Consider the following 22,906-nt stretch of genomic DNA (forward strand, 5'->3'; position numbering starts at 1 on the left):
AGGTGAGATGAAACCTGATCAAGAATGGTGGCATGGGAAGGCTGGAGAAGTGAAGACTCTGCAGAGGCCTGGGCACCTGCTGGTGCAAACCAAGTCAAGTGTCAGGCAGGCTAGGAGGCAGCACTGAGGTCTCTGCAGAGCCAGGGCCTCTGGAGCCACCATCTTCCCTCATGGCCACACCTTCCTTCCTCTTGTAGTGGATAGTTGCTTCTGGAAGCTTCCCTTGGTCAGTTTGCAAGGAAAATCAGGTTCCAAGAGAGGACCTCGGCTGCTGAGGCAATTGAAAAGGGGTAACTGCATAAACATTTTTGTACTTTAGTTTTAGAGAAAATCATACTGAGACTGAAAAAAATTCTGGAATTTTTATTTCAATAAACAGGAACACTTTTTCCATGAGCTCTGCTCAGTTCCCCTCACACTAGTAAAATGTAAATCGCTAAAAAGCACACACACATAGCTGCTAGCTCTAACTAAATATGCAAAAGGGCTTTTTGCTCAGAATGAACAGTGACTCCTTCTTCTGTCCTTCTCTGAGCCAGGTGGATGGGGCATCTTTTCCAGGCCCCTCCACCAGGCACTCTTGTACAGACCACAGCCTGTGCAGCTGTCCACAGCAGCTCCTCCTGATGCTCACTCTCTCAGGCAGTCTGCAAGTGGAAAACACACGTCCTGTCCATGTGGATTTATTCATGTTTCCCGTATCAGTAAGGAGATGGAGCTATAACACATTAAATATTTACAATTATCAGAGAAAAGACAGTACACAGCACTGAACTGAGATAAGAATACAGTTTCAAAATATTTACAATGAACATGTCTTGCTTTTTCTGGTTCTTCTCTTTGGTCTGGCACTTTAGGTCTCTGATCTCTTTATTGTATTTTCTTTCCAGGTTCCCTGTAGTTTTGAAAATGTCTGACAAAACTTCCTAAGTCTGAAGAGGATTGCTGTATAAGTGAGAGACATTTGGAGAGTCTGGTTCCTGTGTCTCCAAGCAAGAGGGCCTTTTTTGGAGCCTCATTTATGCTGATGTGTGTGTCTCCTGCTTATGCCTGAATCAAGTTTGTAGCTGGTTCTATCTATGGCCCTACCAAAGACAGCACCAACGAGAGGAAAGTGGCAGGCCCCTGAGCTTGTGCTAACCAAAAGAACTGATTTACACTGGTCTCCTGAATATCTCAAGGTCTTTTATACAGCCGGAGTTAACATGGAGCCAGGAATGGATTGGTTTATGTTTCCTTTAGTTAATTCGACTTCAAAGTGTTCCACATTATTACATTCAGAAGTAGCTCCTTCATTGTGTTTGATTTTAATCTCCACTCTTTGAAAGATCTCACTCTTTCCTTTTAGGTTTTGAAATAGTCAATGACCAAAAACAATAGAGATTCGACCTGAATGTGTTACATTAGCAACACCAAGGAGAGAAAGGCAAACACAGGAAAGGTATTAAAAATTTGGCACCTTGTTTAATTATAAAGAATGCAAAAGAAGCATCAACTGTGAAATATTTGGCTATTCAGAGAGATTAAAGACCTCCAGCTTTTGGAATGGGGTGCCAGAGAATTATCAGGATCCCAGGCGTTTTATTCGATGGGTGCCACATTCGACCTTGAAGCGTTGAGGCTGGCACTCCTTTGTGTCCTGGGGATCTCCTGATGTCCTTGCTCCCTGGCGGTATCTGCCCCAGGGCCTCTGGAGGCCTCACCGTGGAGTATGATGTTGCGCACGTTTCTGGTGTATATTTATATCGAGGTGGCTGCGTTGCCAAGGAGCTCTGAGAGAAAGCAGAGCGGAGATAACTTCTAATCCACCTTTCTGTGATAATGTGGCGCAAAGTGAAGAGACCCAGGGCTCCATCCTCTGGTCTGGCATCGCCCTGGGAGGGGCGGGCCCTCGGGGTGTTTTTAGCAGCCCCAGTGCACTGGCGAAACTCTGTGCATTGCTGAACTCTGTGCAACAAATAGGAAAGACTGGGACAGAAGAGGAGAATGAAAGCAAACTGTAATTTGTAGGTAACAAGAAATGTATTTGAGTGTCCATTCACAAGATTTGGACAGCTGGAGAATTAGAATCTGGGAGCATTGGAACTGGCAAGGAGCCAACAGGGAATCGGGAGTAGAAAGAGAAAGTCCCTTGCCCAAGATCACAGGGGGAGCTGGAAACAGGGGGGCTGTGGAGACTAACTATGTTAGTCCGTTTTCATGTGGCTGATAAAGATATACCGAGACTGGGTAATTTATAAAGGAGAGAGGTTTAACGGACTCACAGTTCCACGTGGTTGGGGAGATCTCACAATAATGGCAGAAGGCAAAAGGCACTTCTTACATGGCAGCAAGCAAAGAGAGAATGAGAACCAAGTGAAAGGGGTTTCCCCTTATAAAACCATCAGATATCATGAGACTTATTCATCACCATGAGACAAATATGGGGGAAGTCGCCCCCATGATTGAATTATCTCCCACAGGGTCTCTCCCACAACATGTGGGAATCATGGGAGCTACAATTTAAGATGAGATTCGGGTGGAGACACAACCAAATGGTATCACCAGCCTGGGGTTCGTTGCACCACATTCCACATTTTTAGGGGGCTCCTAAACGGGAGTGAGGTTCCTTCCCTGACACTTTGAAGCTGACCCACAAGGAGCCATTCCCTGAGGATCCTTTCCTGATGGGCCATGAGTTCTACAATTTTAGATGGGTAGAAGGGTCTGGAGCTCTGCATAGGGGTGAACTCAGAGGAGAAGGAAGAGGGATTCAGTCCATCCTATGCACATAGGTAATGTACTAAGATGAAATGTAGCAGAGCGCATAAAGCCGCGTTTCTGGTGTCAGACAGACTTGGCCTTGCATCCTAGGCTCACCCATGCCTGAACTTGGGTGACTCATTCAAGTTTGCAGTACTTCTGCTTCCTCATGTTTAACATGCGAATTAGGATACTGTTGTGATTTGAATGTTGTATGCCCCTGAAATTCCTATGTTGAAGCCTAATCACCAATGTGATGATATTAGGGGGTGGGGCCTTTGGGAGGTGATTAGGTCATGAGGGTGGAGCCCTCGTAAATGGGACTAGTGGCTTTATAAAGAGAGGTCCCAAAAAGCTGCCTTGTCTCTTCTGCCATGTGAAGTCACAGCAAGAAGATGCCTTATTTGAACCAGAAGTGGGTCTTCACCAGACACCAAATCTGCTAGTGCCCTGATCTTGAACTTCCCAACCTCCACAACTGAAAAATAAATGTCTGCTGTTTATAAGCTGCCAGTTTCTGGTATTTTATTACAGCACAGTTCTATGTTACAGCAAAGCTAAGACAGTCACCTTCTTCACATACTTGTGTAAACTCATGTAAGAAAATAGACATGAAAATCCCTTGTGATAAAAATGTGCTTTATAACTGATTCCTGAGGAATTGGTCTTCCATTAATAAGCATCATGCAGTGATCACTGGTCATTTTGTATCCTTGCCATTCTTATCATTTTTGGCTTCCTCCAGATCATGTCTCCACTCCAGAATTTGCTTGAGGTGTGAACAAGGGACATGGGCTGGGGTTTATTAAGGTAGAATCAACTGGTGAGACTGAATGATCCTGTGTGGTTTTCCACAAAGGATGCTGCCTCATGCAATCATATAAAGTGCCCTGAGACAGCACGTTCCAGGGACAGGCCTTTTTTTTGGGACCTAAACAGATGCCCTTCCAGGTAGAGTGGAGAAGAGCCAATGAGGTCCCAGGCCTTTGGCTTGAATTTCTGGTGTCTCCATCTCTTCATGGCACAAAAATTCCCTGGAACAGAATATCTTTTCACAAGCAATTTTAATCAAAGTTGGTGGAATAAGAAAAAAGGATACACGAATTATTCACAACACAAAAGTAGCCACACCAGCAAATCAGTCCTGACTGGCACTGTCTCTTTCTACAGCGTCGGGCCTATAAGGACCTGTGGGGATTGGATTGATAATCCAGTTTAGTCCAGGCCCAACAATTCGACAGGATCCTTCACAGGTCCTGAAGGGGTTTTGTGTTTTGTATGGAGAATACACTCTGAGCGTTCCAGCCATGGCCAAGGTCAGACTGTGGTGCCAGCAGAATAAACCTCTTGATCTGTGGACATCAGCAGTATCTTCCCGTGAGCAGGTCTATCACCAGGCCCGTCTGAGTGATCAAGGGCCTCCTGGGGGACCAAGGGCCCTGATGAGCTGATCTGGAGACTCTTGGGCAATGGGGGTCTAAACTTGGCCATCAAGAGTGAAAGGAGAGAAACTGTTGTTCTCAGAACATAAACAACAAGACCCTGACTCTGAGCTTTCCCATTTAGGGATAATTCCTTCCCACTCCTAGTCACTTGTCTAAAAGCTCCCACACTCAAGCCCCAATCAAGTATTTCCTCCTCCATGGACCCAATTCAGCCAATACATATTTAATGAGTACCTATTAGGTGCCCAGAAGGGTTTTAACTTAAGTTGACCTGCTCTGAGGCTGAGTAAAAGCCTTGGTTTGGGTGGATTCCCATATTACAGGGAAGTACTGGAAGGGCAACAATGTCGTGATCCCTGGTTATTGGTCCACTCTGAACAGGGCTTCAGGCAGTGACCGGGGGAAAAACAGACAAAGTATGTGAGCCCCAACTCCTGCTATCTAGAGAAGAACTTGGATATCTAGGCAACTCAAGATGTCAGGGCCACAGCCAAGCTCTAGTGCAGGATTTTCACACCAATTCAGGATGCAAATGTGGGACCAGAAGCTGGGCAGGAGTTCTGCTGTGCATATGGACCATCTCTGAGGAGCTCGAAGAAGGCACAGTGAACAAATCAGTACTCAGAGGACAAGATTCAGGCCTGGGGTCCAGGACCATTGTAGTCTCCACCAGGAATGACCCTGGATCAAGGTAGAGCTGGGCTTATAAGTAGAAGCACTGAGACTTTCAGCTACAAAGCCAATGTCTGGGTCTCTTCTTTTGGCCTTCCTAGATACCACCCTGGTCCAAGATACAGTTCAAGGCCACCTCCTAAAACCAAAGTTTTCTTGATGTCTCCCAATCACAGAGACCTCTTCCCCTCTTGATTCCCTAAGGAGATTTCCCTCTATCACACTCACATTGACATGGAAGAATATTCTACTCAATTTCCTCTATCTCTGCATCTGAGCTGAAGCTACTCAGGGAGGAGTCAGTATTTACTTCCAGTTATGATGCCAAACACAGGCGGGTGCTAACTAGAACACCCATGAAAAATGTCTGCACATCACACCTCACCCTAAAGTTACTCCACATCAAGTGAAATACTTTCCAGCTCCTCACCATCACCTGCAACACAGTACATGTATCAGAGGTCCTGGCTGGTCCAGACTCCAGCTCACGGGAGCTACCCTGGTGGGAGATCCACAGGCCTGCTTGGCCAAGAGATGTGCTGGACTGAGCTGCTCCAGGCTAAAGAGCAGTGGAAACCTTGCTCTTTTATTAGAGAAATTCTTGTGAGTTGGCCTATTTTAAGAAATGTAGTTTGTTTAATGACTTTTCAAAAGTCAGTTAAAAGGGGTGGAAAAGAATTCAGAAGCATTTAACAAAAGAGAGATTCTACTGGGGATATTGCTTATGATTGGCACTTGCCTTTCTTGCAGATTCGTTCTTGACTTTGCATCCTGTCCTCAGAGTGATACTCTGCCAACCAGACATTGTCACCTACTAGGCGACTTACTCAGGGCTCCTTGGCTCTGTCTGGAAAATCTCTCCTTCTTTTGCCCATCCTTGCTTCCCATCCCCCTCTCCCAGCTCAGAGCCTTTGTTGACGTTGACAGCTCATCCCTGGGCCATCATTCATCCTGCCCATGGCAAACTTTGGAGAAAATAAAAAACCCTGCTCCCCTAATCTCATTAGAAGGGCTGCAAATTGAATTTAGCCCCTCTCAGTGTCCCCTCAGCTGGCTGTCATTAGGAGCAGAGGCTGGGCCTTGGCTGATACCCAAAGACCAGCTAACTGAATTTGAGATGCTGTGGTCTTGACAGGCCAAGAGATGTAATTGAAGAGCCGTGGGGCTCCTGGTAACATTTCAGGCTGGGATTACACTGGGGATCCAAAACCCCCATCTGCATTGGTGTCGGGGGCACTAAAAAGTCACCCATTGGGCTTCCAGGGTCGGATTATTGATAAAGAGATCATTCCCAGTGGAAGGTAGGGGGGTGGGGTGGGGGAGACTGCATTGGTTACCATGCAAAATGGGTGTCAGAGGTGGAGGGAAAGGGACGGCGTATCTAGTGAGAGTCAGCAAATCACTCAAAGTTAGAAAAAATTTGCAGGAAGTTTTGTCTAATGAAAAGAAAAAGCAGTTAGGGGAGAGTAGGTGATGAACCTACAAAACACAAGGAAAAGAAATACTGGGTTTTAATCTGTGGGCATTACTGGTCTGTTTGTATAAATCTTAACTTTTAAATTCTTGAATCATCATAGCTTTATTTTTCATGTCAACACTAAACCCCAAGCAGAGAGGGGCTTTTTGTGATCGAAAATTGTATTTTTATTTTTGAAAAATGTACCAAAAATCTGCGTCTAACATATATGCAAATAAGAAAGTACTTATATCCATATAACGAAAGTATATCCATATAACAAAATATTTAACAGAGGTTCATGTGGAAGACATGTCTCTACTTATTTGGATTTCTGAGGTTTCTTTAGTTCCCAGACCTATCGTAAGTATCTCAGTAAGGCTGAAAATTCCATGAAATCCTGTTTTAAAGAGGAGGAAATGAGCAATAATTAACCACCTACTATGTGCAAGGCACAGTTCTAAGCCTATTATGCACATCGTCTAACTCAGCGTTCACGGCAAAGGAACAAGACAGGCATTACTCCAGTAGGGATCCCCACCTTACTGACAAGGAGAGTGATTCTCACAAAGGTTAGTCAGTCTCTTGCTTAGTGTCATAAGGATAGGAAGGGCTGGGGCTGGGATTGGAACCTAGGACTGCCTGGTTCCAGCACTCCCTAGGCCTTCCTGGCTTTTGAGAGTGGTAGGTTTCGTATGCCATGTTGTTTCCCTAAAAAAGTCAAAATGACAGAGTCTGTCACTCAGTTGGGAACACAGGCTGTGGGGCCAGAAAAGCTCAATTCCACCGCCTACTAGTTGTGTGATGTTGGACAGTTCCAAATCTGTCTGTGCCCTCCTGGAAAATGGTGATCCTAGTAGGACTTGCCCCATCAGTTCACTGTGAGGATTAAAGAAATCAATGCACATCCAGAGTGCATGCATTGCACAGTGCCTGGCACATTGTAAGCACTCACTATGTAATACTGGATTATAATCAGTGTCATAGTGGTGCAATGAAGAATGTCCATCCATTTGCATATTTGATGGTCTAAATTTGAGAGGTCACCATCCAAATATGAGGCCACAACATCGTCAGACTCTGGTATTCCTTGCCTGACACTGCCAGATTTACGGTCAGAACGCCTCACATTTACATTCATAGAACTTACTCATAGATGCAATTTCTGCTGAAGAGTAAAAGACGGACTTAAGGTTTTTCCTATGTTGATTCTATTTGTGGATTTTTTTCTCCAGCTTATATTCCTCCATGTAAGGTAAGGGAAGGGTGATGTGACTGCAGCTGCCCTCCACAAAGGCCCTTAATGACCAAGTCCTCACTGTATGCTACGCATTTTACAAATTTTACCTCATTGAATGTCCACTTTTATGCATCTTCTTGTGGGCAGGTATTATTCTCACCTTTTCAGATGAGAAAAGTGTATTTATTTTATGTTTTCCATATTCTATCATGCCAACAGCATTCACTACAACCTTAAAGTTTCTCTAAAATGGCACAGACTATTAAAACATGGACTCTGCTACCTTCAGCAGGAATTAGTTACATACCTAAAGGCCTTTCTGCCTGGCATTGTGTATCCCAGTGGAATGTAGGTTTCCGATTTAATGAACATTGTTGATCTTTACGGAGTGCCTGGCTCTGGGTTGACAGACTTGTCCATGTCATCTCATTTATCACCCATCAATTCTATGAAGAAAAGTCTTATGATTTTTACATTGCAGATGAAAAGGTTATAAGTGGAGTTTCGAAGATCACAAAATTACTGAGTAGAGGATTTGGGATTTGAACCCAGGTGCCTCTCCCTAACTCCATCTCCGGAGAGCTTCCTATCACATTGCACAGTTTCAGCACAGTCTGAAGACCCTGTGCACAGGCCTCTGGGAAGCCACTTGCAATCGGTTAAAGTTGGCACCAATGATGAAGCCCAGTTTTCCTCCCATATTTAGTCAAATTCTTTTATTTGTGGGTGAAGAAATTAGGCCTCAGGGAGGTTAAATGGCTTGCCTGAGGTCACATAGGTACTTTGTGCTGTGTGAGTCAGACTGTTTCAATTCTTGTCCTAGTCCCATCCATACAACTACCAGCCCCCACAACTTCATTCCCCAGGGGCCTGATCCACTTGGGATTTTTGGCAGCCTAAAGCTGTCAAGACAGTTTTTCCTTTGCAGAAAGGTTCCCTTTAGTGCTGGTTCCTTCTCTTAATCAGAAGCTGCAAAAGTCCATGGGTAGAGTCCCACTCTGGAGAAGTTTCAAGGTTGTAACTAAAGACCTGACAGAGGCTGGGGAGCAGCCCCTGGCAGTGCGTTCACTGCCCCTGAATTTATTCCAAAGGTTCTGAAGCCCCCTTACCATTGACTGCGGTTCTTACAAACTGCCTTCCTCTAGATTTGACTTTTCTGAGGAATCTCTGGGCACTTAAAAGGGACTTTTGAGAGAATATGGCCCAACCCCTTCACTTTATAGGAGCCAAAGCCTAAGGAGAGGAGTCTGTGGCAATTAAGGGCTCAAGAGACAGACTGCTGGGAACCAAATCCTGTTACCACTTAGCTGGGTGACCTTGGACAAGTTAGTTACTCTCTCCCTGGGCCTTGGTTTCCTCATCTGTATTTGGAAATGCTGATAGTATTTATGGAGAATTAGAAATGGCCTCAAATTCTTTGATATCTCTCCATTCAAGAGGAGTCATCTTTTCCCACTCTCCTTAAATCTGAGCTGGCTGGTGATTGTGCTGATTCCAGGCCTAGTTTTTAAAAGAATTGTCAGCTTCACCTTGGTCTCATGAAGTCCTGAATTGTCACAGAAGAGATACAACTACCCTGAGGCCAGCATGCATGAGGAAGTCCAAGATAGCCATTTGAAGAAGCTGTGTGTTTAGGGAGAGAGAGAGAGAGAGGCCCAGGCAGCCTCCAGCTATACCAACCTCCAGTCCTTCAAGTCATCCTGAGGCCTCAGACATAATGGAGCAGTGATAAGCCTCATCCAAATTCCTAGCCCATGGAATAATGAGACAAAATAACAATAAGTTGTTGTTTTCGGACAGTAAGAGTGGTTAGTTGTACACAGTAGATAACCAGAACAATACCTCTCAGAAGGTTGTGAGAATTAAATGAGTTGATACAGTTGTGATATGGAGCAGTGTCTGGCACAGTGTTCAATAAAAAAAGTGAGTTATTACTCACTCAACAAATATTTATTAACACCAAGTTGTTCTATACCTTGAACTAGCTGGGAGGGTCACAGTGGAAAGAGTGACTCAAAGAATCTGGCCCTTGTGGAAATTAGGAGAACTGTAACCTAGTCGTACACTTCCTATTGAGTGAAGAATGTATTTTCCCCTACTTGGGCCCCCACATCATATCTGTCCCTGGCGAGGTAGAAGTTATAGCCTCTCCTTCTAATGGGATGCCCAAGACTGGGTGGGTCTGGAGGGGTTAAGCCCAGGGATGTTGTCCCAGGGCTGCTAATGAAAACTCAGCTGCTATTGATTCCAGCAAGCACTCCCTTTCCCAGGTCAGAAGAGAAACCCAAACCATTGTTGAGTAAATACAGTATTCTGCTCACTACGTCAATTAGCCTGACCCCAGGGGCTCTAGGAGCCCCCTGGCTCCCCCATTTGCAATGACAGCTGCCATGCTAATGAATCCACATTGACATGATAATTAAACCATTACACAAAGTGGGGCTTTCCTAGACACAGCAAATTCAGCAGGGGAGCCCGGTGGCCGTGGCCTGGACAAGGCAATGGGGACCGTACCAGGCCCAGGAGCTAACATGCAGTGCCTGGGTCATTCCTAGACTTGTCCACAGGGGCAGCTGGACTGGAGCACTGCAGCTGCTGCCTCTGGCACTGGAGGCAGGGATGGGGCAGGCAGGCCAGGAGAAGGATGTCGCCCGAATGCTGCTCCTGCTCTCTCTTCAGAAATCCTTAATTGGGTGAAGCCTGAAAGGAAGGAATCCTTTGCCTCTTTATGGAAGAGACAGGGCACCCTGTCAACTCTGGCCTAGCCCTTCCCCTCTGGAAGGCTTAGCCACATCCAAGGGAGAGTTGGACAATGGGGACTGCGAGGGCCAAGGAACCTTGTATTCCTGGCATCATCAGGAAGAGCCACGTGACCATCTTTCTCAATATCTTTGGAGAAAATGACTCTTTCTGCAAGCAGATGATTACAAACTGCAGAAACATCTGACTTCTTGGTACAACCTTACCAATAACTCATTTTTGAGACTCCAACCAACGACAGTCCTCTTTGCAAGAGCACAGACTCGGGAGTCAAGGGGACTGGGCTTATATCTCAGCTCTGCAACTTATTAATTGTGTGATCTCAGGAAATCACATGGTGTTCTGAGCCTCTATTTCTTCAACTGTAAAATGGACTTAGAAAAACTGCTTGGCCTCCCTGTGCTTGGGATTAAACAAGACAGTTTATGTAAAAGGTTTAAGACAGAATTTTACTTAAATAGATGACAGAACCTTACTGGCCACAGTAACACTCTCCATAAAGATGAGTTCCATTGACAGAAATAATCGTTGTGATTGACTGGGTGGGAGGATAGAAGGAACAGATTAAGATACTCCTAGAAGAACCTCCAGACAAAATGAATGTGTTTTCCTCCGGACAACTCCATGCAGGTAAAGCTGCATGTACAGTGTGCTCAGTATAAATACGGGGAAAAAGAGGGACAGAAAATGACATGCTTGTGGCAGAGAAAGAGGCTGAAGGGGAGAGCTGTCCTGGTTCAGGACTATTAGGCATCACCCCATAAGAGGTGACTAATCAAATATTTTCCCACCCATCCATCCATCTCCATTATTCATACAAGCACAAACACATATATTAGGGGCTTATGATATAGAATTAAACACAGGCCAAACCAGTGCCTGTTTCATATAAAAATCTGGTCAATAAATGAATGAATGAATAAGATGCAATTCCTGCTCTCATACTACCCTGTAAAATGGAGTGTACTGTTCATCTCACACTTGTGTGTGCTGCCTCTTTTTCCCTTAACATAAGGCAATTCTAGCTGAGCTATGATTTATGGGCAGCAAAGAAAACACAGGTATGCAGTTTTACAAGACAACTACAAGCAGGTGATAACCTGGCAAGAATATACTCAGACAAATTATGCTCAGAAATATAGGAGTTCAGCAGTGGGCAGGTGAAGAAATAACCAATGTTGGATTCAAAACTGAGGATTTTGAGATTATATCCATATTTAGCTGGGAAAGTACTGTGATTGATTAGTAATGTCTGCCATGGGCATGGGAATGGAGAGAGATGGGTCTTTCTTCATGCTAGGTGTTTGTCATCTCAGGTCTAGGCAAGATCTAAGATACCTACCATTATGTGTGTGTGTGTGTGTGTGTGTGTATCATATGGGATAAGCCAATTCTCTTCTCCTCATACTATGAGCAATTAGTATTACAGTTTGCTACGCGAACCAGTTTTGGTTCTTTTCTTCTTCCTGCCTCCCTGCCAGTTACCTTAAGTAACTCCATTCAAGCTCTCAAAACCTGTGCTGTCATACAAAAGAAATCTGGCTGCCTTAAAAGAATCTAATTCAATTTGTCAAAGGTGCCAAAAAAAGTCAAACTTTTTGTTAACTAATTCAACAAACATTTACCAAACATCTATGTCAAAAGCCTTGGGAATAAATAAATAAAGAACCCACAGTTTTCTCAGGTGCTTCATGTCTAGTGTTTATGTGCTGGGGGGTGGGGTGGGAAGAAAGAGGCAGAAACACCTGCAGACACACTCTTGCATCCCTTGTTTAGAAGGCATAATAGCCAGTGAAATTTAATTTGATGTGGCTTAAGCGTTCTTTGGAGGGAAGCCGCCCCCATTTATGCTGTGGGAGCTGATGCAGCTCTAGGGAGCAAGTGAGGTTTGAAATTGAGGTCTTTGGACTTCCAACCCCCTTCAGTTTGGGCTTCCTGGAGGAGGCTGCCCTGTGCCTGGGAGAGTCCAGGCAGAGGGTGGAAGGTGAGAGGAGGGCATGTGGGACCAGAGGACTCCTTTGGACCCTGGATGTTCAGAGTCCTTCCATTATTGTCAGGATGACCCGTTCACATCTTTTAAAAGATGAGATAGAAGATGAGCAGAAGCTTTTTTGGTGCTTTCTCCACTAAACCTTTGCTACCCAAAGTGGGTTTCCCAACCAGAAGCATCAGCATCCCCTCGGAACTTATTAGAAAATGCAACATCTTAGGCCCTTTCCCAGATCCACCAAAACAGAATGCAAATTGAAACAAGAACCCCCGGTGATTCCTGTGCACATTGCAGTTTGAGAAGCCCTGGTTTATGTTGCAGAAATGCCATTCACGCCCCCTTCCTCATTGGGTAGTCACAGTGGACTCTACAATAATATCCTTTTTCTGTATGACTTTTTTTTTTTTAATTTTAACTTTCCTAAATGCTCTTGTGAGTAGGCTCAACCCTTCACCTCCAGGCTCACATCAGACGTGCACCCTCCTATGCCACTCAGCTCCTCTGTTCCTTTGGCATTAAGGAGGGTCTTCCATTGCTGTGACCCAGGCTCGGCGATGTGAGGGCACCACATTTACCCGGTGTAGTTACCCATGACCAGTGGGCTCCATTCCCCTTCCCTTCTCTTTATAGGCTTTCTAAGAGAAAAGAGATAAAGAAAAATCCATGCTATCATGGAAGGGTGGGAGATGGAGTAGGGGATAAAAAAGGGATGTGATGGGCAAAGTGTGAGTATGGAGGGAGGCCTGGTTGGGGAGCCAGGAAAGCTACAAAAAGGAGAGAAGATGTTGTGGATGGAGATCCTGAAGAGTAAGCAGCAGTTACAGTTAACTGTGGGGTTATAATTTTTTTCCCTCCACTGGTTCTCTGCTTTCTGCCATTCATTCTTTCGATCAATCACTCATTCAGCAGATTTTAATTGAGATGCAGGTTTGTGCCCGACTCTGTTCTGGGTGCTGAGGATACTGACAGAAGACAAACCCAAGGCATGAAGTGGGCGGGGAAGACATCAACTGAGAAGCCAGCTGCCAGGCTGAGCAGAGGCCTTGGCCCTACACCGGCATGGCTGCCGGGCACCATAACTGGACTGGGCCTTCCTCTCCTCATGACTATGGCATCAAAGGATTCTATGGCTACCTGAGGCATGAGAACACATTAAGTAAAGCAGATAAAATGACTCTAGGGTCTTCTGCCTTGCCAGATCTTTTCCTTAGGATGAGTTTAATGAGGCACACACAGTCCTGGATGTTTTACATGCACCATCTGATTGATCCGTCACAATCAGAATCCTGTGAAACTGTTAGCAGAATGAGGGGAAGACTGGGGTGACACAGTGTGTGAGTGACCTGAACCCAGATCTTTCCTGGCAAAGCCTGTGATCCTGACCACTTAGTGAACAGAAGACAAAAAGGCAGCAGGTGGTCAGAGGGGTACAAATTGCACATTTCTGCTCTGATGTAAATTTCTGGAACCAGTTTGAATTTATTTGAAACAGAAATACTTTGCTGGCCACTAAAGAGGAAATCTGCCCTGATGCCATCCCTTCCAGAAGGCATATTCAACAAACACTGGCTGGAATGAATGGAGAGAGCCTGGAGACAGCCAGGATATTGAGAAGCTCGACCAAGTCCTGGGGCCCCAACAACAGCAAACTCCACACTTGAGGCTACTGGGAACACTCTGCTGGGGTTTGGCTTTATTTGTCCCTCCCACTCTGTGAAATCCTGGGGACTGTCAAATAAATGACAAGACTCATTTTACAAGTAGACCAGAAGTCTGCAGTGGCGAGTCAGAGCTGATTGCCTATCTTATCTTGAGTCATCAGTCTCTCATTCCGCCTTCCACAAACAACTCTCAGTTGTGAGATTTGTGCATGGACCTGATGCAGTGGGCATTTCCCAGGACCTTGGTCCCTCGTGAGCCTTAGGGAATGAGAAACACACTTAGCCCCCCGCTGAGGGGACCTTGACCAGCTGGACCAGAGCAGCAGGCAGACTGAAGCCTTGAGGTGCTGGGGGTGGTGTCTAGGCACTAAAGTATGATGGTGACAGTGACCATGACACACAGCACTTTGGGAGGCTGAGGTGGGTGGACTCAAAAGGGATTCAAAACCAGCCTGGCCAACATGGTGAAAACCCATCTCTGCTAAAAGTACAAAATTAGCTGTGCGTGGTGGCACATGCCTGTAATCTCAGCTACTTGGGAGGCTAAGGCAGGAGAATTGCTTGAACCCCAGGAGGCGGAGGTTGTGGTGAACCAAGTTTGTGCCACTGCACTCCAGCCTGGGAAACAGAGCAAGACCCCATCTTAAAAAAAAATCAATGACCATGACAATGATGATGATAGGTAACTTATAACTCAGGCTTATTACCTGCTAAATTCTTTTATGCACTATTTATGCATTGCCTCATGTAACCTTGACAACGTTTTTTTGGATAAAGAAACTGAGGTCCAGGGAGGCTGAATAATGTTCCTAAGTTCATACACCTACTAAGTGGGAGAGCTGAGATTTGAACCTCAGTGTGTTGGAGTCTAGAGTTTCTTACCCCCCTTGTTTGGGGCAGAATATCACCTGTCTACCAAGACTAAATCACAGGCCAGGCGCAATGGTTCATGCCTGTAATCCTAGCACTTAGAAAGGCTGAGGCGGGAGGATCACTTGAGCCCAGGAGTTTGAAACCAGCCTGGACAACATAGTGAGACCCTGTCTGGATAATAAATTTGAAAATTAGCTGGGCATAGTGGTGTGAGCCTGTGGTCCCAGCTACTCAGGAGTCTGAAACAGGAGGATCCCTTGAGCCTAGGAAGCAAAGGTTGCAGTGAGCCGTGATGGCCCCACTGCACTCCAGCGTGGGCAGCAGAGCAAGATCCTGTCCTTCCCCACCAAAAAATCCCACAAAACCCGAAAATCAAACTAACAAATTACAGAGCCTTCAAGGATTTTCTCCAGTAGCAGATTTTCCTGGTCAAGCATGGAGCACCCTCACTTTTTTTGCCCCAGACGTATCTTCCCTCTTGGGGTCATCTCACCTTGTTGCTGCCACCCCTATGTTGCTCAACTCCAAAGACACAGAATGGATCTTTAAAATTAGATGAAAGCAGAACAGTAGGTAGAACAGAATGTAAGAAACATTGAACTAGTGAAGTTTATGTTCGGCCGTATCTCCAGGACCTCACCTCACTGGTTTTGTAGCACAGCAAAGATCCTTGGTTCTGGGGCCAGGCATTCCTGTGTTAAAATCTGACTCCATGGCTTCCTAATGCTCTGCTTCTGAACAGAGTTCTCAGCCTTCCATGGTGTTCTCATATGCAAAGCAGGAATGATGGTAATCCCTGCTTTGCTGGGTTATTGGAAGATTAAATGAGACAACGTGCGTGAAGTACTTTGCTGGATGTCTGGCATAAGTAAGTGCTTGATAAATGGAGTCTGTTATCCGTTAGCACAGCAAATATTAGCATCTATTCTATATATTGGGCTTTAGCATAAGATTTCATTTTAACTATCCTCTTTTAAGCTCTTCAGTAAGTGTTCTGGTTTTCTTCATGGAGTTCTTACACATTTCTTATAAAGGTTATCTCTTGGTTTTTGAAGTCTCTGGTTGCTATTTCAAATTTAAGTTTTTCTGTTATAACTTCTTTAAAAGTTTAGCAATTATAAAATATTTCAAATGTATTGAAAAAACTAAAAATCAGCATTTTAGCCCCAACTAAATTGGTTAAGTCTACCTCTTTCTCCATGCAAAGCATGTCTACTAGGTAAGTGAGCTCCTCTGTGCCAAACCAAGGGAATCATTCTCCCTGCACAGTTGATTGAGGTGCAGCCCACCCATTTCATTGACTTGGAAAGATAGGTAACCCCTTCCCAGTGGAGGAAAGGTTGTTGTGGTTGATAGGAGCTGAGTCATCATGGTTGACACCCTAAAATTCCTCATCCTGCAATCCTATACCCACACAAACAAAGGCACCACCATAAATACACAAACTTGCAATAGATTGATTATTGCCTTGTATGCTTTCTTTTAAAAAGTACAAATAAACTTACTGATGTCAATAAATAGCAGTACTGAATAGTTTCCCATTTTAGGATGCACCAGTACCTCTCTGGATAAAAATATACTGACACCTTTGTTTCTGATGTGTTTGCCATTAAAAATTGCACAGTGGGCTGGGCGCAGTGGCTCATGCTTGTAATTCCAGCACTTTGGGAGGCAGAAGTGGATGGATCACCAGGTCAGGAGTTCAGGAGCAGCCTGGCCAAGATGGTGAAACCTCGTCTCTACTAAAAATACAAAAATTAGCCAGGCCTGATGGCGGGTGACTGTAATTCCAGCAACTCGGGAGGCTGAGGCAGAGAATTGCTTGAACCTGGGAAGCAGAGGTTGCAGTGAGCCGAGACTGTGCCACTGCACTCCAGCCTGGGCGACAGAACAAGACTTCGTCTCAAAAAAAAAAAAAAAAAAAAAAAAAAAAAAAAAAAACCACAGTGATTATGAACATGCTTGGTGTGCATCTTTATTTTCCAATTGTTTTAAAGATATATTCATATTGCAGGACCAAAAGATTTGTACATTATAAAGGTTTTCAAAACAGACAAATTGTCATTAAAATAAGCCGAGTGAATGTATACTTCTACATCTCCACCAGTACTGATTAATGTCTAATCTTTGCGAAATCAAGATTTAAAAAAATGTTTTTGGATGTGCATAATCTCAGTTCACTTTTCTTTCCTAGTGACAATGAATATTCTTCCCCATGTTTATCAGTTATTCGCATTTCTTCAAAAGTGTATTTTGTCTTGTTCCTTTTGTAGTTATCTTTTTCTTTCCTTTTTTTTTTTATTTATTTTTTTTTTGAGATGGAGTTTTGCTCTTCTTGCCCAGGCTGGAGTGCAATGGCACAATCTCAGCTCACCACAACCTCTGCCTCCCTGCCTCATCTTCCCGAGTAGCTGGGATTACAGGCATGTGCCACCACAACAGGCTTATTTTGTATTTTTAGTAGAGATGGGGTTTCTCCATGTTGGTCAGGTTGGTCTCAAACTCCTGACCTCAGGTGATCTGCCCGCCTCGGCCTCCCAAAGTGCTGAGATGACAGGTGTGAGCCACTGTGCCCGGCCATCTTTTTCTTATTGTTTTATAAGGGCTTTTTATATTAATAGAAAAACTAATAAAAACCCCTTTCCTATCATATTTTGCAAATATTTTTTCTCAGCCACATATGTCTTAATTTTGTTTTTAAATGTTTTTAAATTTTGTTTAAAAATACTTTTGCCACCCTGGGCAACATAATGAAACCCTGTCTTCACCAAAAATACAAAAAAAGTTAGCGAGGTGTGGTAGTACAAGCTTGTGGTCCCAGCTACTCGGGAGGCACGGGTGGCAGGATCGCCTGACCCTGGGAGGTAGAGGTTACAGTGAGCTGGGATCATGCCACTGCACTTTGGCCTGGGTGACAGAATGAGACCCCATCTCTATATACATGGGCAGAAAATCACCTAATACAATTAAATCACAGGCCAGGTGCAATGGTTCATGCCTGTAATCTCAACACTTAGGAAGGCTGAGGTGTGAGGATCACTTGAGCCTAGGAGTTCAAAATCAACCTGGACAATATAGGACCCTGTCTCTACAAAAAATTTAAAAATTAGCTGGGCATGGTGGTGTGTGCCTGTGATCCCAGTTACTTGGGAGGCTGAGATATACATATACAATGTGAAAGATTTTTTAATTTTACTTTTTAAAATCCTTACTGATTTGAGATGCTAGCAGTTCATCATTTTTCTGCCATGTTCATCATTTTCCATTGTGTTAATATACTTTATTTGTTCATCTTCTTATTGAAAAATATGGACGGACGCCCACTATTTCATTATGACAATATTTCACTGAACATACATAACTTCTGGTGCTGTCCTGCAAGAGTTTCTTCAGGTATAGACCTACAAGGAGCATTGCTGAGTCAAGGTGAATTTGTTTTCTAGGGCTGCCATAACAAAGTACAACAAACTGGGTGGTTTAAACAACAGGTATTCGTTGTCTCATTGTTCTGGAGGCTGGAAGTACAAAATCAAAGTGTTAGCAGGGTTGGTTCATTCTGACATTGGTCAGGGAAGCATCTGTTCCAGGCCTTTCTCCTTGCATTATAGGGGGCTGTCTTCTCCCTGTGTCTTCTCATATCATCTTCCCATTATGCAAGTCTGTCCCTGTGTCCAAATTTTTATTTTATTGGATTGGAGCCCAATCTAACCACCTCATTTTGACTTATGACATCTGCCATGAGCCTCTTTCCAAGTAAGGTCACATTCTGAGGTATTAGGGGTTAGAACTTCAACATAAGAATTTTGGGGAGAAGCACAATTCAACCCGTATTATTCATCTATCTATCTACCTATCTATCTATCTATCTATCTATCTATCTATCTATCTATCTATCTATCTATCTATCTATCTATCTATCATCTGTCTATGAAGATATTGCCAAATTGCTCTCCAAAGTGGTACAACCTACAGCCCACCTGCAGTACCTGTAACCTTAGCTTTCTTTATTTAAATAATAATATACAAGCAGACCTTTACGTGGTTTCTGATTTTTTTTTGTTTTGTTTCATTATTGCTTCTATTAAAAACTGCAGCATTTCTATGAACAAGCCCATAATATTAATATAAACTCAGTATTGTGGGACTTTTTTTTTTTTTTTGCCAAGCTGATGAGAACAAAATATCATCTCATTTCCATTTCCCTTTGCATTTTCCTTATTACTCTTGAAGTTGAGCATTTTATTTGCCATTCAAGTTTCATTTCTGTGAATTTCTTTGTCCTGCCTGTGTTAGTAGGGCTATAAGTAAAATTGGTATAACAAAGACCTTCAATTCCAGGGACTCAAACAGCGCAGAAGCTCCTTGTTCACTTGCATAACAGTGCAGAGGTGAGTGGGACAACTGGGGTAGGTAGGCAGCTCTGCTGCAGCAAGTAACCCAGGATCCAAATTCCTTCCACCTTGTTACCATCCCATCCCTAGGGTATGTTCTCAGTTCACCAGATGACTCCTAGCCTTCAATAAAGTCTGAATGACACAGTGGACTTTGGGGACTTGGGGGAAAGGGTGGGAAGGGGGTGAGGGATAAGAGACTACAAATTGGGTACAGTGTATACTGCTCAGGTGATGGGTGCATGAAAATCTCACAGATAACTACTGAAGAACTTACTCATATAACCAAACACCACCTGTTTCCCCAAAAACCTATGAAAATAAAAATAAAATAATAAAATAAACAAAAAGAAATTATGCATGCCTCTAACCTTCTAACATTATTATACAATTCAAAATGTATGTTATACAAATTCAATAAACTTGCTTTAATGTCAAAAAGAAAAAAAAAAAGGTCTCCACTGCAGCCTACAAGAAGGGGGTGGGAAGAGTCCAAGTACAATGCAAATAATGCCTTTTTCAAAATACCTGACTAGGAAATGCCCACATTACTTCAACTAACATCTAATTGGCCCAGGTGTAGTCGCGTGGACACATCTAGCTACAAGGAAGCTGGAAAATGCAGTATTTGGCAGGACAGCCATTTGTAAGCAAAAACTCCAGGCGTTCTATAATCACATGGAATAACAGGAGAAGGATACTAGAAGAAAATTCACCATCTCTGCCACAATGTTTTTTTGCCTACTTTTCTATAGAGTTTTTGTCTTGCATTTGTTAATAAGTTCTTTATATGATTTACATACTAATGTTTTGAAGGTTGTATGCTTACAAATATCATCCCATTTCTATTTCCCGATATAAATAAAATATTCATTATATTCATGGTATCATCCTCCATAACAACAATATTTTACTTTAACATATTTTTAAGATTTATCAAACTTTTTATAGTTTCTGCTAGCTGTATTTTATTTAAGAAATTCTTTTCTGTACCTGTGTTAAAATTTTTTTCTTCATTTTTTCCTCAATGTTTCACTTTTCATGTTTAGATCTCTAATTCACTTGGAATTATTTTTGTGTATTTTTTAAGGTCGAAATCCAAGTTCTGTTGGTACAGATAACCAACTGGCCTGGCACATTCCATAAACAGAATACCCTTTCCCCAGTGACTGGTGATGCCATCTCTTCCACAGACAATGCTTCCATGCGTTCGTGGGGGTCTGTTTACAGCTCTGTAGTGTCATCCCTACCAAAGCCACATTGTCTTTATTATGAGAGTTTTATAATAAGCCTTGATCACTCTTTAGGGAACATTTCCACACTTTCTTCTTCAAAATTGCCTGGCTATTGTAGGCCGTTCTTTTTTGCATGTTCCTTTTAGGATCAACTGGCATGTCATGGGAAAAATGTGTGGGTTCTTTACTTGGGATTTCATTGAATTCATAGATGAACTTGAGGGGAATTTACATCTGCATGAGATTTATTAATATTCTCTCTGTCCATGAAAATGGTATACCTCTTTATCTATCTTCCACATCATCCAGTACCATTTTATATTTTCTTCATAGATGATTTTCATATCTTTTGTTAGATTTACTTCTAGTCAACTTATAGTTTTGTGGGTATAAAGCCTACTTCTCGTCTATTTTCTAATTTGTTGTTTCATGTAAACATGGATACTGCTGATCGTTGTATATTGATGTTGCATCAATTGATCTTATTAAAATCTTAAAAGTTCTAATAGTTTATAATCCTCTTGGATTTTCTATTTAATATATGAATAGTAGTAATTTACCTCCTCCTACTCTTTTTTATATCTTAAATTTTTCCTTTGTTCTATTGCATTGGTGAGAAAATCAGTATAATGTGGAACAGAAGAGGTAATAACAGGCCTCCTTGTTTTTGCTGACTTTAATACAAATATGTCTACAGTTTCACCATCAAGTATAATATTTGCCCTGGATTTTTGTGACAGGTTAAGGAAGTTCTCTTGAATTTATGGTTTGCTAAGGATTTCATATCATAAATAGCTATGAAATTTTATTACATACTTTTTCTGTATTTATAGGGAAAATTATATGGTTTTCTTCCATTACTCCATGACTTTTTTGTTAAACCATATTTAGATTCCTGAGATTTTTAAAATTCATTACTCAGTTTAATTTACTAATATTTTACGTAAAATTTTTTTCATATATGTTCATTGTGATATCAATCTAAAATTATTTATTGGTATTTTCTTTGTTCAGTGTTGTTAAGAAGACTACAAAATTAGTTGTCTATTTCTCCCTTTGCTTTCAATTATCAGTTTGTATACCAGTCCCACCATCTGATGTTCTTTTTGCCAAGGGGACTTTTATCTATTAATTATTTATGATGCATCCAGATTTGCTATTTCTTTGTCAATTTCATTTCTAATTTTCTAGAAAACTGAGTACTTCATTTCATTTTCTCTTAAGATTTTTAAAGTCTCTACTCTCTGTAGTTATGGCCTCTTTTTCATTTTTACATCTACATAGTTGTCCACTTATTGTTTAAGCCTATCTGAGTTGGGTATTCTACTACTCAACATTAAAGGCATTCTAATTGACAGAGACAAAGACATAGGGAAACGTGGTGTACGTTCATACCAGAGCAGTGAACTCAGGACCTGTCTTCCACACCACCATGACGTCTTCATGCTCTCCTCTGCTTCTCATCTCTTATCCTTCAGGACTTGACCAAGCTGATGCCTCCTCCAAGAAGTCTTGCCCAACCATCCCCACCCCAGTGAGCCTGGATGTTTTTATTTTGCTTCCCTCCATAACACCACTTATCAGTCTGAATGGAAATGATCTGTCTCTCCTGTTAACTTGGGCACTCATCCAGAGCGAGGAAACCATATTCATCGTTCATCCCCAGAGGCAGGCAAGTGCCTTGCACATAACAAGTGCTCAACAAATACTTTCTCAACAGAACTGTAAATGGAGCAGTGTGGTGCATGTCAGGAAGAGTAGACCAAGGCCAGGCCTGGAGAGAGCACTTTGCCCAGAACATATCATTCTCAAGCTATAAAAAGATAGCAGCCATAAAAATACATGCACAGGGGGCTGCATGTGTAAAACCAAAGAGCTCACCCCCTTGGGTAGGCAGCTTGCCCTCTGCCTGTCTGTTGCCTCTTCCTCTGTGTCAGCCTTATTTATACTGGGGACATGGCAGAGTACCTCTTGGCCAAGAGTCCCTGGCTGGCAAGCTGGGGCGGCCCCTGCTTACTCCAGTTTCTGTCTTCATCCTCTCCCCTCCACTTCTCCACCCAACCTTACCCCTGCCATGAGGCAGAGAAATCAAGGCAACCATGGAGGATGCTGGGCTTTGGAGCCAAATAGTCTTGAGTGAAATCTTGCTTCTGCCCCTTCCAGGCCACGCCCTCCTGGGCAATTCGCTTCTCCTCTCTGCACCTCAGCTTCTCTCTTCCCCATCCTCCGTCCCAAGATTCCAACTTTTGAACACACAGGAAGCTGCATGAACTCATTTCTGAGTCCCACTGCAGTCAGCAACTGTATATTCAGCAGTGGGATATGGGCCTCTGACATTCAGGGCCAATTATCCTTTCTGCTCCTCACATCTCCCTCCACAATCTTATCTGCTGTTCGATCTCCTCCTCTCCCCATTTTTTCTTAAATTCTCTTTTTACTAG

The 22,906-nt window shown here is 43.1% G+C and overlaps 1 long non-coding RNA gene across 1 annotated transcript in view; it reads right to left on the minus strand.

Moving 5' to 3' along the window:
- Positions 1-347: 347 nt before the first annotated feature.
- Positions 348-22,906, minus strand: part of LOC112621748 — a 69,564-nt gene continuing 47,005 nt past the window's right edge. The window contains exon 3 of the long non-coding RNA XR_003118763.1: positions 348-3,776. This is a non-coding gene — a long non-coding RNA (uncharacterized LOC112621748). The remainder of the gene's footprint in view (positions 3,777-22,906) is intronic.

This window comes from Theropithecus gelada, chromosome 3, assembly GCF_003255815.1.
Source record: "Theropithecus gelada isolate Dixy chromosome 3, Tgel_1.0, whole genome shotgun sequence".
Taxonomy (NCBI): domain Eukaryota; kingdom Metazoa; phylum Chordata; class Mammalia; order Primates; family Cercopithecidae; genus Theropithecus; species Theropithecus gelada.